Genomic DNA, 13,519 nt, shown 5'->3' with positions numbered 1-13,519 from the left:
ACGATTTTTACGCGCTACTTGCTTCACCTTCAGCACACTGTGGTCCCATTCTGTGAGCTTGTGTGGCCTACCACTTCGCGGCTGAGCTGTTGTTGCTCCTCGACGTTTCCACTTCAGAATAACCACACTTACAGGTGACTGGGCAGCTCTAGCAGGACAGAAATTTGATGACCTGAGTTGTTGTAAATGTGGCATCCCATGACGGTGCCACGTTGAAAGTCATTGAGCTCTTCAGTGCAGCCTGTGCTAGTGCCAATATTTGTCTATGGAGATTGCATGGCTGTGTGATTGATTATACTAGGGCATGCCCGTACTATATATATATCTAAAATTATATCCCCCCCCCCCCCCCCTCTATTTACATGAAATGGTTTGGTCCATTCGCAAAGCCAAAGCGAACGGCTTGCGAGTACGGTGACAATCCCCCCCCCCCCCTCTATTTACATGAAATGGTTTGGTCCAAAGCGAACGGCTTGCGAGTACGGTGACAATCCCCCCCCCCCCCCCCCCTCTATTTACATGAAATGGTTTGGTCCAAAGCGAACGGCTTGCGGAGTTTGGTAAAGAAATCGCCATAGCGTGCACAAATGCGCAGGAAAGCGAAAGAATCGCAAATTAGTTTTAATTAGTTTTAAAACATAGTTTAACGCCAACATAGCGGCAACATAGTTTGCCAACGTGAAATAAATGAATACGCTCTCAAATGTGCCGTCCGAGGCAGAGTCTGTTCGCCACGTTCGGCACACGTGATAGCTCGCTGCTCTCTGATTGGTTGAATCGTTTTTTGGACATAGCTCGGTAACTACTTCTCCGATTAATATGAAACCTTGAAAAGGCACATCCTCGGGTCCCCAGCAATATACCTGGCAAGTTTAAAGTATATCGGACCCGTGGTTGTCGAGAAACAGCGGTCACAGACATACAGAGATTACTGGAATTATAGATAGATACAGTATACCTGTCAGCAATGGGTATGGCTGAAATACGGAATCCACTAATTAGAAGGGGTGTCCACATACTTTTGGGCATGTAGTGTATGGTTCTCATTTGGGAAAGCTCGAATAGTAGTCGAGGAAGAATGGGGGTTCTAGGACACATTAAATTTAACATTGAAGTCAATGGGGAAAATTATGGAAACTTATTGACTCAAACCCCCTCTCTTGAAAAATTACACCTTTTTCTACCTCTTTTAACTGACTAACTCTCCCCATTTTTCATTAGACTCGTACAGAGACCCAACGAATATTTGTGTTTCATTTTTAGGTAATAGCTTAATTTTCTTAAAAGCAGAATCACCATCGAAGATATTGTTGTGGTTTTGCAAATAAAGACAACCCCCCTATACTTATTGCACCACAACATGTAGCCTCGCTTAGTCAGTTATTTCTTATTAAATGTGAAGTAAAGTCTCCTTCCCAGTGTTAGTATGCGTTGAGGCAGGTAGAGAAAGGGTAGGCCTCATTGAAGCCCAGAATGCCATGTCATGGGCCTAGGACAAGTCTAGGAGGCCCGAGGGAGGAGCTGGAGGACGTGGCTGGTAAGCAGCGAACGGCCAATGGGAGCTAAAGGGAGTGGCCAGGAAATAACGGCCAATGGGAGTTAAAGGGAGTGGGCAATAACGGCGGCCAATGAGAGCTAAGGGGAGTGGCCAATAACGGCGGCCAATGAGAGCTAAGGGGAGTGACTAATGAGGGGCTGTCACGACACGTGACCCCCCGGCAGCCAGTGGAGGCCCGTGGAACATTCTAGTGGGGCTCCGGGGGCTATAAAACCCGGCCCGGACCCCCAAACTCTCTGGCAGGACGATCTCTCTGGCCCTGGACTCTGACGATCTCTGGCTCTGGATTAGCCCTCAGGTCTCTCTCTGTCCCGGGATTCTTAACGCGCTCTCTGCCCTGACGACCTCTGTCTGGACTCCCTGCACGTGCGCTTTGCCTCGCTGACGTTGGGACACGCTCCGTGGATTCCCGTTACGTGCACGACTGAGATCGACGTCCCTGCCGCGAACATCCTCGGGGGGACCCGCCCAACGAGCCGTCCGGGCGAACTGCACCAAGCGGCCACGCTTTGTGCGCATTCCCCTCTTCCTCCCCTTCCCCGAACGAATCTGTGGGCCCTTGTCCGGGAAACGTAAGTAAGGCTGTTAAGGTTCTCCTCTGTGTCCATTTTATATCACCATTGTACATTTGTGAATAAATCCTGTGGTTTGTTTCCAACTTGGCCGTTTTTGTCCCTTCACCATTGGCCTCGCATTGCACGAGTTAAAACCGCTCAATTGGGTTCATAGTGATTAACGGCACGAGTTACGCGACGCACAAACGGCTCGGGCAGACCATACCCGCGTGACTCGTGCGAGGTTCAGCCCCCGTTCTCGCAGCTGCGTGTGTTGAAGGTACTCGGGTTGTGACCGTTAACCTTTCCACGTGTTAGCTGTGGGTTTGGTGGCTGGAATTGCTCAGCAATCCGCCCCCACGAGTGTAGAGTGGGTAGGGGCCTCGTGGACTCAAAGCTCGAGGGGGAGCAGGGCTTAACCCCCCCCCCCCCCCCCTCAGTATGTCAACGAGCTCGATATCCACAACAATATTGATAAATATTACATTAGAATTTGACTCTACATGTCGCTGTTGAGCTAATATGAAATTATATACTTCTCTTAATGATCTCAGCTCATCATCATCATCATCTCATCCCCGGTGTGTACCCCAGTTTAGAATAGGTACACCGTATCCCTACGTGTCGTAAGATGCGACTAAAAGGGTTGGCGTCAGGAAGGGCATCCGGCCATAAAAACATTGCCTCAAAAAGAGAACCATGACAATTACAACGAGATATGGGCAGGGTACAACCCGAATTACACCGTGGGGGACCCCACTCCCTCTCGTCAAAACTCAAGGTGGGGAACCCGATCGAAGCAAGGGTGGAAATCACTCCATTTATGACGACGAAAAGTGTGATGCCCGACGTGGAGATCGGTTTCTGAGGTTTGGGACATGGATTCTAGAGACAATGACAGGGAGATCAGGAGAAGTGGTGGAAGTATTGGTCAGAAGAAGAGTGGACATATGTTGTGTGCAGGAGACAAGATGGAAGGGAAGTGGTGTGAGAATGGTGAAGGGTAGGCAGGGACAGAAATACAAGTTTGTGTGGCAAGGGTGCCCAGAAGGCGTGAATGGTGTTGGTGTCCTGTTTTCTGAGGAGTTTGTAGACAGTGTGGTGACTGTGACCAGAGTGAGTGAAAGGTTGATGATGGTGAAAATGATGATTGGAAAGCTCTTGGTGAACGTCATCTCGGGATATGCTCTGCAGGTTGGTCGGAGCGATGAAGAGAAGGACAAGTTCTGGTGTGCAATAGAGAAGCTGATGGAAAACGTGAAAGATAAGGAAGTTGTTGTGGTAGGAGGAGACCTAAATGGACATGTGGGAAGGAGTATGGACGGTTTTGAGGGAGTTAATGGGGGTTACGAATATGTTGTGAGAAATGGAGAAGGTGAAAGGATTTTGGAGTTTGCTGATGGAGCTGATTTGTTGATTTGGAATACTCAGTTCCAGAAAGAGGATAATAAGCTTGTTACATACACGTCAGGTGGGTCGACGACAACCGTTGACCACCTGATGGTGTGTAGGCGAAATAGGGGGCACCTCCGGGACACAAATGTGATCCCGGGGGAGGAGGCTGTTTCACAGCACCACTTGGTTGTCTGCGACATAAGGTTGAAAGGTGCGAGGAGAGCTCAGCGGGTGAAGTACCAACCGAGAATGAAGGTGTGGAGGTTGAAAGAGGTGACAGTGAGGGAGGCATTAAAAGAGAGGCTGAGTATGGTGGAGGATGATGTGGTTGAGCTTGAAAGTGGGTGGATGTCAATGAAAGATAGTCTGTTGGGAGCCGTTGGTGAGCTATGTGGATGGACAAAAGGATCACCGAGGCACTCGGAAACATGGTGGTGGGATGATGAAGTTGGAAAGAAGATCGACGAGAAGAGGAAGAAGTTCAAGGAGTGGCAGAAGGTGAAGGGTATGGGGGCAGAAAAGGAAGAGCATGAAAGTTATAAGGCAGCCAAGAAGGCTGCAAAGAAAGAGGTAGCAAAGGCGCAGGAGGCGTGTAGGAAAATGTTCGGAGAACGCTTGGATTTGGAAGCGGGTCAGAGAGCGGTATTCAGGATTGCAAAGCAGATAGCGAAAGAGAGGTGTGATGGGGGTGAGTTGCTTGAAGGATGAAGTGGGACAAATCGTTGTGGACCCAGATGGAATTAAAGGAAGATGGAAGAGATATATGGAAATACTGTTGAATGCAGAGAATGAATGGGATGGCAACATAGAGAGTAACCCAGTTTTAGGACCGGCAGAGAAGATAACCGAGAAGGAAGTTGAGGAAGCGATTAAAGCAATGAAGAGTAGAAAAGTGGGAGGGCCGACGGGAGTTGTGGGAGATATGTTGAAGGCAGCGGGAAATTGGGGTGTGAAGAGAATGACAGAGATCTGCAATCTGGTGGTGAAAGAAGGCCGCATTCCAGTGGATTGGGAACCCGCGTCCCTCTATACAAGGGGAAAGGTGACCCTGTGGACTGTGGCTCGTATCAAGCGATAAAGTTATTGGAGCATGGAATGAAGGTATTGGAAAGGGTGTTGGAAAGGAGGATAAGGAAGAAAGTGAAGATTGACGAAATGCAGTTTGGATTTATGCGAGGAAGAGGAACGACAGATGCACTTTTGATTGTGAGGCAGTTGCAAGAGAAGTAGAGAAGAGGAAGAAGTTGTTTCTTGGGTTTGTTGATCTGGAGAAAGCATTCGATAGGGTTCCACGTGAAGTAGTGACATGGGCATTGAGGAAGTTAGGAGTGGAGGAATGGTTGATCAGAGTAGTGATGGCAATGTACAAAAGAGCGCGCACAGCTGTTAGGACGAAGGACGGGAACAGTGGTGAGTTTGAGGTGAAGGTGGGAGTGCATCAGGGGTCGGTACTAAGTCCACTACTATTTGTAGCTGTGATGGAGGTGCTGGCTCGGAACGTAAAGGAGGGTTTACCGTGGGAGTTGTTGTATGCAGATGATCTGGTGGTGATTGCAGAAAGTGTGGATGGACTGAAGGAGAAGATGAACAAGTGGAAGGATGTATGGAGACGAAAGGTCTGAAGGTGAATATCGGAAAAACAAAGGTGATGGCAAGTGGTAAAGCATGTGGTGAGGTGGAAAGAATTGGGAAGTGGCCATGTGCTATGTGCAGGAAGGGTTTTTTTTTTTTGGTTTTTTTTGGATACTGAATCCAGGCTCGTGAAAGAGCTAACATTTACTTCACAAACAAATCGACCAGACAAACAAAATATATTGTTGCGGATATGGGATTTGGGCTCCATCCATATCCGCTTGTAAATATTCCCCTATTTCCCCAATACTCCCCAACTATCCCCAATCCCCCATTCCCTAGTCCCATTGTCTGTAAACAACACTCTGTAGAACCGACCTTCCCCTTTTTCCCCCATTAAATGTCGTGCCCAGGTTCACCGCATCTCACGTAGACAACTATAGGACATCTTGCTAGTTATTCTTAGGCTATGTCAGTTAAGGACTCGTTTCCATTAATTCTGACTCTTCGTTGCACCAGAATGTGATTGTATGGCACCAGTAGTGAGTTTAGGACCTCCCCATACCTCCTCCCATCATCTCATGGAACTACAACAACAACAACAACTACAACCACAGTGGGGGCGGCGGCGGTGCGGGGAGTGGGCGTCCTCACTCCGGCTCGGTTAGCCGCCATTGCCCATGCGCTCCGACGGGGTTACCACGAAGAGGCTGACTGTCAGCTCCTCGTCAAGGGCGGAGCCCGGTAACCCCCCCGCACCCAATAAGAAGCGGCGGGCCGATTCCATCTGGGGCGGAGCTAACGAGCCGAGGGCGTGTCACTCCCCGCTGGATATACGCAGCCACTTACCGGAGGTGACGTCAGATGCGGCCCCAGCTTGAAGAAGAACCAGACGCCACCTCCAGCGCGACGATACCTCCCTGCATCTTTTGGACCGCGCTATCCTGTCCCTGAGCCAAGGTGCACCTTGTGCTGTCCATCGACTACCTGCCCTTCCTTGCCATCAATCCCTGTGTGAGTCAGTCTTGTCCCGTTTATCTGTGGTCTGTCGGGAATAAGATAAGTGTGTCTAAGTGCCTACCTTCCTATGCTGTACCTCTTGTCCTTGTAATCTAAACGTTCCGCATACAAATATTATAACCTCCTCCGGAGGTCTTGAGAACTGTACCCCTGGTGTCGTGTCATCTAACCCAGCCGTTGTGTCCTTTCCTTAATTGATTTAGCATAGCGCGATTTGGCCAATGTTCGAGTGGAATCGGGTAAACTGTGCAGACGCGGTCATACCAAACCGCTCGGTAAACTAACATCCAAAACCGCGTCTGTAACAATATAAAAAGAGGGAGCGGAAGACAAGATGGGGAGAGAAGAGGAAGCACACAAACACAACATTTGAGAGCAGGGAGATGTGTGGAAGGGAGAGGGCTTGGGGGGAGGAGGCGGGGGGGAGGGAGAAGTATAAAACACAAGGACACCAAGGACTTCCAGGACAGAAGTTGGTATTTCAAAAAAGTGGAATTGGGGTGAAATTAGCGGGGGTAGAAAAGATCAAGGTTTTGGATGGGGGAAGATAAGAGATGGTGGTGAACAGCTGTTTTAAAGACCTGGAGGGTGGAGTGGGATTGAAGAGAGTGAGGGAGTTTGTTCAAGAGGCGGGAGAAAAGAGGAATGAAGGAGTGAAGGTGAGCAGAGAGTCTTGATTTTGGCAGTTTGACCATAAGAGAGTTGCAGGCAGATCTTGTGCGACCTGTAGGAATATTTACGGGACAGAGCCCAGAGAGAGCTGGGGGGGCAAGGCCAGAGACGAGTCGGTAGAAGACGGAAAGACCACCAACCTGCCTGCGGTGAGTGAGTGAGAGGCCCTTGGAGTTAGCTTCATCGCGGGAGATTCCAATGATTCTGAATGCTTTGGTTTCAACAGCGTGAAGACGAGCTAGGTGTGAGGCAGGAGCACCAGCCCAGAGGGGAGAGTAGTATTCCATTGAGCTGCGGATGAAAGCCTTGTATGTGGTGAGGAGCTCAGGTGTGCCAAGGAAGGACTTTGCACGACGGAGGATGCCCAGTCGGCGACTGGCTTCGGAGGCCAGATTTGAAATGTGGTTTTCCCAGGAAAGATCATGGCAGATAGTGAGACCCAAAAGCTTGAGTGACAGAACTTCTTGGAGAGGATTATTCAGAAAGTGGATGGGAGGGTTGTCCAGTCGGTCTTTTCGGAGAGACATCGTAAGAGTGTGAGATCCAGGGTACTTACGGGCTGCAGACTTGTCCCCACTTGCCGCCTCGCCAGATATCTTAACACTTTTCACTTTATGATGGGACATGAACTTATCTACCCACCATTTGGATGCAAGAAAGACTGTAGGTTGTTGCACACCCATCTTACGAGCCACAGCAGCATAAATGTCCTTTGCAGTGTCCATAGTTTGTCAGGATTGAAAGACATGTTCCACTTGTTTTCCCAGTCTGTGATTTTGTCCAGGTCTGCAGAGAGTGAGGAGGCTGCAGACTGCCGATCTGAGGGATGAAGAATGGAGCGACAGAGAGTGGAGTCATCAGCAAAGAGATACAGAGGATTTTCAAGAGAGTCAGAGAGATCATTGATGAAGACCAGAAAAAGCACAGGGCCCAGAACACTGCCTTGTGGAACTCCAGCCTGAACAGGAAGAGGAGATGAGAGAAACCCATTCAGGGCCACACGTTGACTACGACTAGAGAGGAAGTCCGCCAGCCATGCGTGGAGATTTCCATGGATACCAAAAGAGGAGAGTTTGGTGAGCAGAGCGGGGTGCCAGACCGTATCGAAGGCACATGATATGTCAAGGGAGACTGCTCTAATTTCCTGTTTGGCATTGAGGACCTCCATCCATTGTTGAGAAAGCAGAAGCAGCATGTCCAGAGTAGAGTGTCCAGGTCTGAAACCAAATTGATGATCAGAGATCAAGCCATTGAAGAATAGGAAAGATTTCATATCTGAAGCAATGATGGATTCCATGACTTTGCTGATAATTGGGAGAAGGCTGATTGGTCTGTAGTTGCTGGGATCCGTTTTTGCACCTTTTTGTGCAAAGCGGTGATGTTGGCAGATTTCCAAGCAGATGGAAGATGACCTTGAGCAAAAGAGAGGGTGAAGATAACAGAGAGAGGGAGTGAAAGAGCGGAAGAACAGGATTTTAGGACCCGTGGGCTGATGCCATCAGGTCCAGTTGCATTCCCAGGATGAGTTGATGTCAGAGGCGGTAGAGATGGGAGACCAGTCCAGATGATTGATGGCTGCTTGAAGACCGTGACAGTTGGCCTGAGTGAAATGCCAGACTCGTCGACGCTGAGGAGGCTCTCCGAGAATGGTCAGAGAGATGTCCACTTTAACAAGCACATGATCAGAAGAGCCGATTGGAGCAGAAGAAGAGCAGCAGACATTTTCAGGGAAGTTAGTCATAACCAAGTCCAGAAGAGAAGATGCTCCGTTGACTGAAATCCGGGTCGGGAAATTGACAGATTGTGTCAGTCCCAGTGAGTCACAGAAGTCCTTTGCTGAAGAGCCATGGCTGGTGAGAGAGGTACCCACACCCAGCCAACTGGCATGGTGACAGTTGAAATCACCACATATGAGGAAGAGAGAGTTGGGATGGGTAGATAGAAGTTGGTCCATATTCTCAGACAGCGAGATGTAGATGGAGTCATCACTGTTTGGTGGACGGTACAACACACATTTGAACAAAAGGTGGGAGCGAAGGGGAAGCCGTAGCCAAAGGTATTCCTGGGGGTGAGGTGGAGAGAGGGCAGTGCAGGGCGAGTGAGGAAGAGAGTTTTTTATAAAGATAGCAACCCCACCTCCAGGACGAGGCTCAGGTCTATCATACCGGATGATAGGAGGGAGTAACCTGGGAGAGATACCAAGGAATCAGAGACATCATGAAGGAGGAAAGTTTCTGTTAAGCAGATCACGTCTGGTTTGTCAGAAGCAACCTGTATGGAGAGATCAGACAAGTTTGAGCGAAGGCCCCGGATGTTTGAGCGAAGGCCCCGGATGTTTGAGCGAAGGCCCCGGATGTTTGAGGTCCATACTGTGAAGGAAGAGGAAGGGGGAGCATCGGATACAGAACAGGGGGGGGGGGCGGTAGGGTAAGATGTGGAAGAGGAGGAAGAGGTAGGGAGAGCTGTTGAAGGTGTGTCAGAGATTACAGAATAGCTTGGAGAAAGGGAAGAATGGGGCGGACAAAAGGTTTGATGGTGATTGGGAGAGGCGCAGTGAGGTGTTATTTGACGAGGGGGAAGAGCGAGGCAGAAGGTTGAGGGAGATGAAGGTGAAAGTTGGAAGGGGGAAGAAGCGGGGAGGACGCTTTGAGGAGGAGGGGTGAGAGGGGAGTGTAGGAGGGGAGGAGCGAGGGAGAGTCTTGGAGGGGAGGGGTGTGGGGGGAGATTTGAAAGGAATGGGTGATTGGGAAGATTTGGAGGGGAGGGGCAAGGGGGAAGTTTTGAAGGGGAGGGGTGATGGGGAAGATTTGGAGTGAAGGGGTGATGGGGAAGTTTTGGAGGGAAGGGGTGATGGGGAAGATTTGGAGGGGAGGGGTGATGGGGAAGATTTGGAGGGGAGGGGTGAGATTGGATTTTGAAAAGTGTACGATTAATGGGAAACGAACATTTATTGCAAAATGAGTTTCTTGAGACATTCGAGTCAAAAATACGTTTGAGGACGCTGAAGGATGGGTGGAGTGCTGGAGAGTTTAGGGAATGAATGAAAGATGCACTATAAGAGATGGAATTTTTTTTTGGAATGAATAGATTTGGTGAGCAAGTCGAAAGCATCCTTTTATGGAAGAAGAAGAAAAAGGTGTTATAGAATATGACAGAATACAGGTCTTCAGGGGACAGATTAGACATTTTTTAACAACGTGATCACGTGATCACAAACAACGTGGTCGAAGAACGAACGAACACATAAGAACGAATAAACGAATAAGAACAGAAGGAAATATTTTTTTGGTTTTTTTTTTTTTGAGGAGATTTTAAAACAAGGAAGTATGGGGTGAAAAGACCAGGAAAATCAGAGACCAGAAAGTAATTGCAGCGCGATCGAAGAACCGCTGAGACAAAAACAAAGCCTCAAGCCAAGGTCGGACACGGTAGCCTAGTACTACACTTAGGCCTCAGAATACGCGATATGAAAGCCCGACGATTCTGTACACAGGTTTTTTTTTGTTTTTTTTGTTTTTTTTGTATACAAGATCGAGGCTCGTGAAAGAGCTAACATTAATCACACAAAAAGACAAACCGACACACAAAACACAAAAAACAAGGGGAGCGGTAGACAAAATGGGGAGAGAGGGGGAAGGACACAAAAGAGAGGGGGAAGGACACAAACACAACATTTGAGAGCAGGGACATCGGGAGGACTTGGGGGGAGGTGGGAGAGGATTAAAACATATGAACACTGCAAGGACTCTGGGGTGAATTACCGGGGGTAGAAAAGATCAAGGTTTTCGATGGGGGAAGATAAGAGATGGTGGTGAACAGCTGTTTTAAAGACCTGGAGGGAGGAGTGGGATTGAAGGGAGTGGGGGAGTTTGTTCCAGAGGCGGGAGAAAAGGGGAATGAAAGAGTGAAGGTGAGCAGAGAGCCTAGACTTTGGCAGTTTAACCAGAAGAGGGTTGCAGGCAGATCTTGTGCGACCTGAAGGAAATATTGGGGGGACAGAGCACAGAGAGAGCTGAGGGAGCAAGGCCGGAGAGGAGTCGGTAGAAGACAGAAAGACCACCAACCTGCCTGCGGTGAGTGAGTGAAAGGCCCTCGGCGTTGACTACATCGCAGGAGATTCCAATGATTCTGAAAGCTTTGGCCTCAACAGCGTGAAGCCGAGCAAGGTGCGAGGCAGGAGCACCAGCCCAGAGGGGGTACAGTATTCCATTGAGCTGCGGATGAAAGCCTTGTATGTGGTGAGGAGCTCAGGTGTGCCAAGGAAGGACTTCGCACGACGGAGGATGCCCAGTCGGCGACTGGCTTTGGAGGCCAGCTTGGAAATGTGGTTTTCCCAAGAAAGATCATGGCAGATAGTGAGACCCAAAAGCTTGAGCGACAGAACTTCTTGGAGAGGATTGTTGAGAAAGTAGATGGGAGGGTTGTCCAGTCGGTCCTTTCGGAGAGACATTGTAAGAGTGTGAGATTTGTCAGGATTGAAAGACATGTTCCACTTGTTTGACCAGTCTGTGATTTTGTCCAGGTCTGCAGAGAGTGAGGAGGCTGCAGACTGCCGATCTGAGGGATGAGGAATGGAGCGACAGAGAGTAGAGTCGTCAGCAAAGAGATAGAGAGGATTTTCAAGAGAGTCAGAGAGATCATTGATGAAGACCAGAAAAAGCACAGGGCCCAGAACACTACCTTGGGGAACTCCAGCCTGAACAGGAAGAGGAGATGAGAGAAACCCATTCAGGGCCACACGTTGACTACGACCAGAGAGGAAGTCCGCCAGCCATGCGTGGAGATTTCCATGGATACCAAAGGAGGAGAGTTTGGAGAGCAGAGCAGGGTGCCAGACCGTATCGAAGGCACGTGAAATGTCAAGGGAGACAGCTCTAATTTCCTGTTTGGCGTTGAGGACCTCCATCCATTGTTGAGAAAGCAGAAGCAGCATGTCCAGAGTAGAGTGACCAGGTCTGAAACCAAATTGATGATCAGAGATCAAGCCATTGGAGAAGAGGAAAGATTTAATATCTGAAGCAATGATGGATTCCATGACTTTGCTGATAATTGGGAGAAGGCTGATTGGTCTGTAGTTGCTGGGATCTGTTTTTGCACCTTTTTTGTGCAAAGCGGTGATGTTGGCTGATTTCCAAGCAGATGGCAGATGACCTTGAGCAAAAGAGAGGGTGAAGAGAACAGAAAGAGGGAGTGAAAGTGCAGAAGAACATGATTTTAGGACACGTGGGCTGATGCCGTCAGGACCAGTTGCAGAATCAGAGTCGAGGGTTGCCAGAAACTTTTCCACCTTGTCAGGAGGAAAGGACACAGAGTCCAGGAGCAGCTGGGTACGACTGGGTACGGTGGGTACAGAGAGGGATGGGTTTGGGACACAAGATTTAGAGGCAAACACAGAGTTGAGGCATTCAGCTTTTTCACGTGCGGAGTCGGCCGTTAAGCCGTTTGAGGTGAGGGTGGGGATGGAGGGGGAACAAACACCAGAAACAGATTTGACCAGATGCCACCAGGATTTGGAAGAGGGAGACAGATAAGAGAGTTCGGTCTTGAGAATGGTGAGATATTGTTTCCTGGCTCTCCTGAGGGTGGACACACACTTGTTTCGGGCTTTGTGAAAGGAAATGAGATTTCCTTCCGTTGGATTTGCTTTCCAGGAGACGAAAGCAAGTTGTTTCAGGGCAACAGCCTCACCACAAGATTCCATGTACCATGGACGGGAGGAAGGGTATGACAACTGAAGACGAGATGGTATAAATCTGTGCATGAGAGAGAGCAATTTACTTTGAAAGAATTCCCAGGATGAGTTGATGTCAGAGGCGGTAGAGATGGGAGACCAGTCCAGATGATTGATGGCTGCTTGAAGACCGTGCCAGTTGGCCTGAGTGAAATGCCAGACTCGTCGACGCTGAGGAGGCTCTCTGAGAATGGTCAGAGAGATGTCCACTTTGACAAGCACATGATCAGATGAGCCGATTGGAGCAGAAGAAGAGCAGCAGACATTTTCACGGAAGTTTGTCATAACCAAATCCAGAAGAGAAGATGCTCCGTTGACTGAGATCCAGGTCGGGAAATTGACAGATTGTGTCAGTCCCAGTGAGTCGCAGAAGTCCTTTGCTGAAGAGCCATGGCTGGTGAGAGAGGTACCCACACCCAGCCAACTGGCATGGTGACAATTGAAATCACCACATATGAGGAAGAGAGAGTTGGGATGGGTAGATAGAAGTTGGTCCATATTATCAGACAGTGAGATGTAGATGGAGTCATCGCTGATTGGTGGACGGTACAACACACATATGAACAAAAGGTGGGAGCGAAGGGGAAGCCATAGCCAAAGGTATTCCTGGGGGTGAGGTGGAGAGAGGGCAGTGGAGGGCGAGTGAGGAAGAGAGTTTTTTTATAAAGATAGCAACCCCACCTCCAGGACGAGGCTCAGGTCTATCATACCGGAGGAGGGAGTAACCTGGGAGAGATACCAAGGCATCAGAGACATCATGAAGGAGGAAAGTTTCTGTTAAGCAGATCACATCTGGTTTGTCAGAAGCAACCTGTATGGAGAGGTCAGTCAAGTTTGAGCGAAGGCCCCGGATGTTTGAGGTCCATACCGTTAATGAAGAGGAAGGGGGAGCATCGGGTCCAGAACAGGGGGGGGGAGGGGTAGGTTAAGATGTGGAAGAGGAGGAAGAGGTAGGGAGAGCTGTTGAAGGTGTGTCAGAGATTTCAGAACAGCTTGGAGAAAGGGAAGAATGGGGCG

General features: G+C 49.2%; 1 protein-coding gene across 1 annotated transcript in view; it reads left to right on the top strand.

The window, feature by feature from the left end:
• Positions 1-13,519, top strand: part of LOC144892179 (uncharacterized) — a 65,273-nt gene that overhangs the window by 34,522 nt on the left and 17,232 nt on the right. The gene's annotated exons all lie outside the window — the stretch shown is intronic.

This window comes from Myxine glutinosa, chromosome 5 (genome assembly GCF_964187855.1).
Source record: "Myxine glutinosa chromosome 5, kmMyxGlut1.1, whole genome shotgun sequence".
In the NCBI taxonomy this organism is placed as follows: domain Eukaryota; kingdom Metazoa; phylum Chordata; class Myxini; order Myxiniformes; family Myxinidae; genus Myxine; species Myxine glutinosa.
The sequence above is the reverse complement of the archived record's forward strand: the minus strand, read 5'-3'. Positions and strand labels throughout refer to the sequence as shown.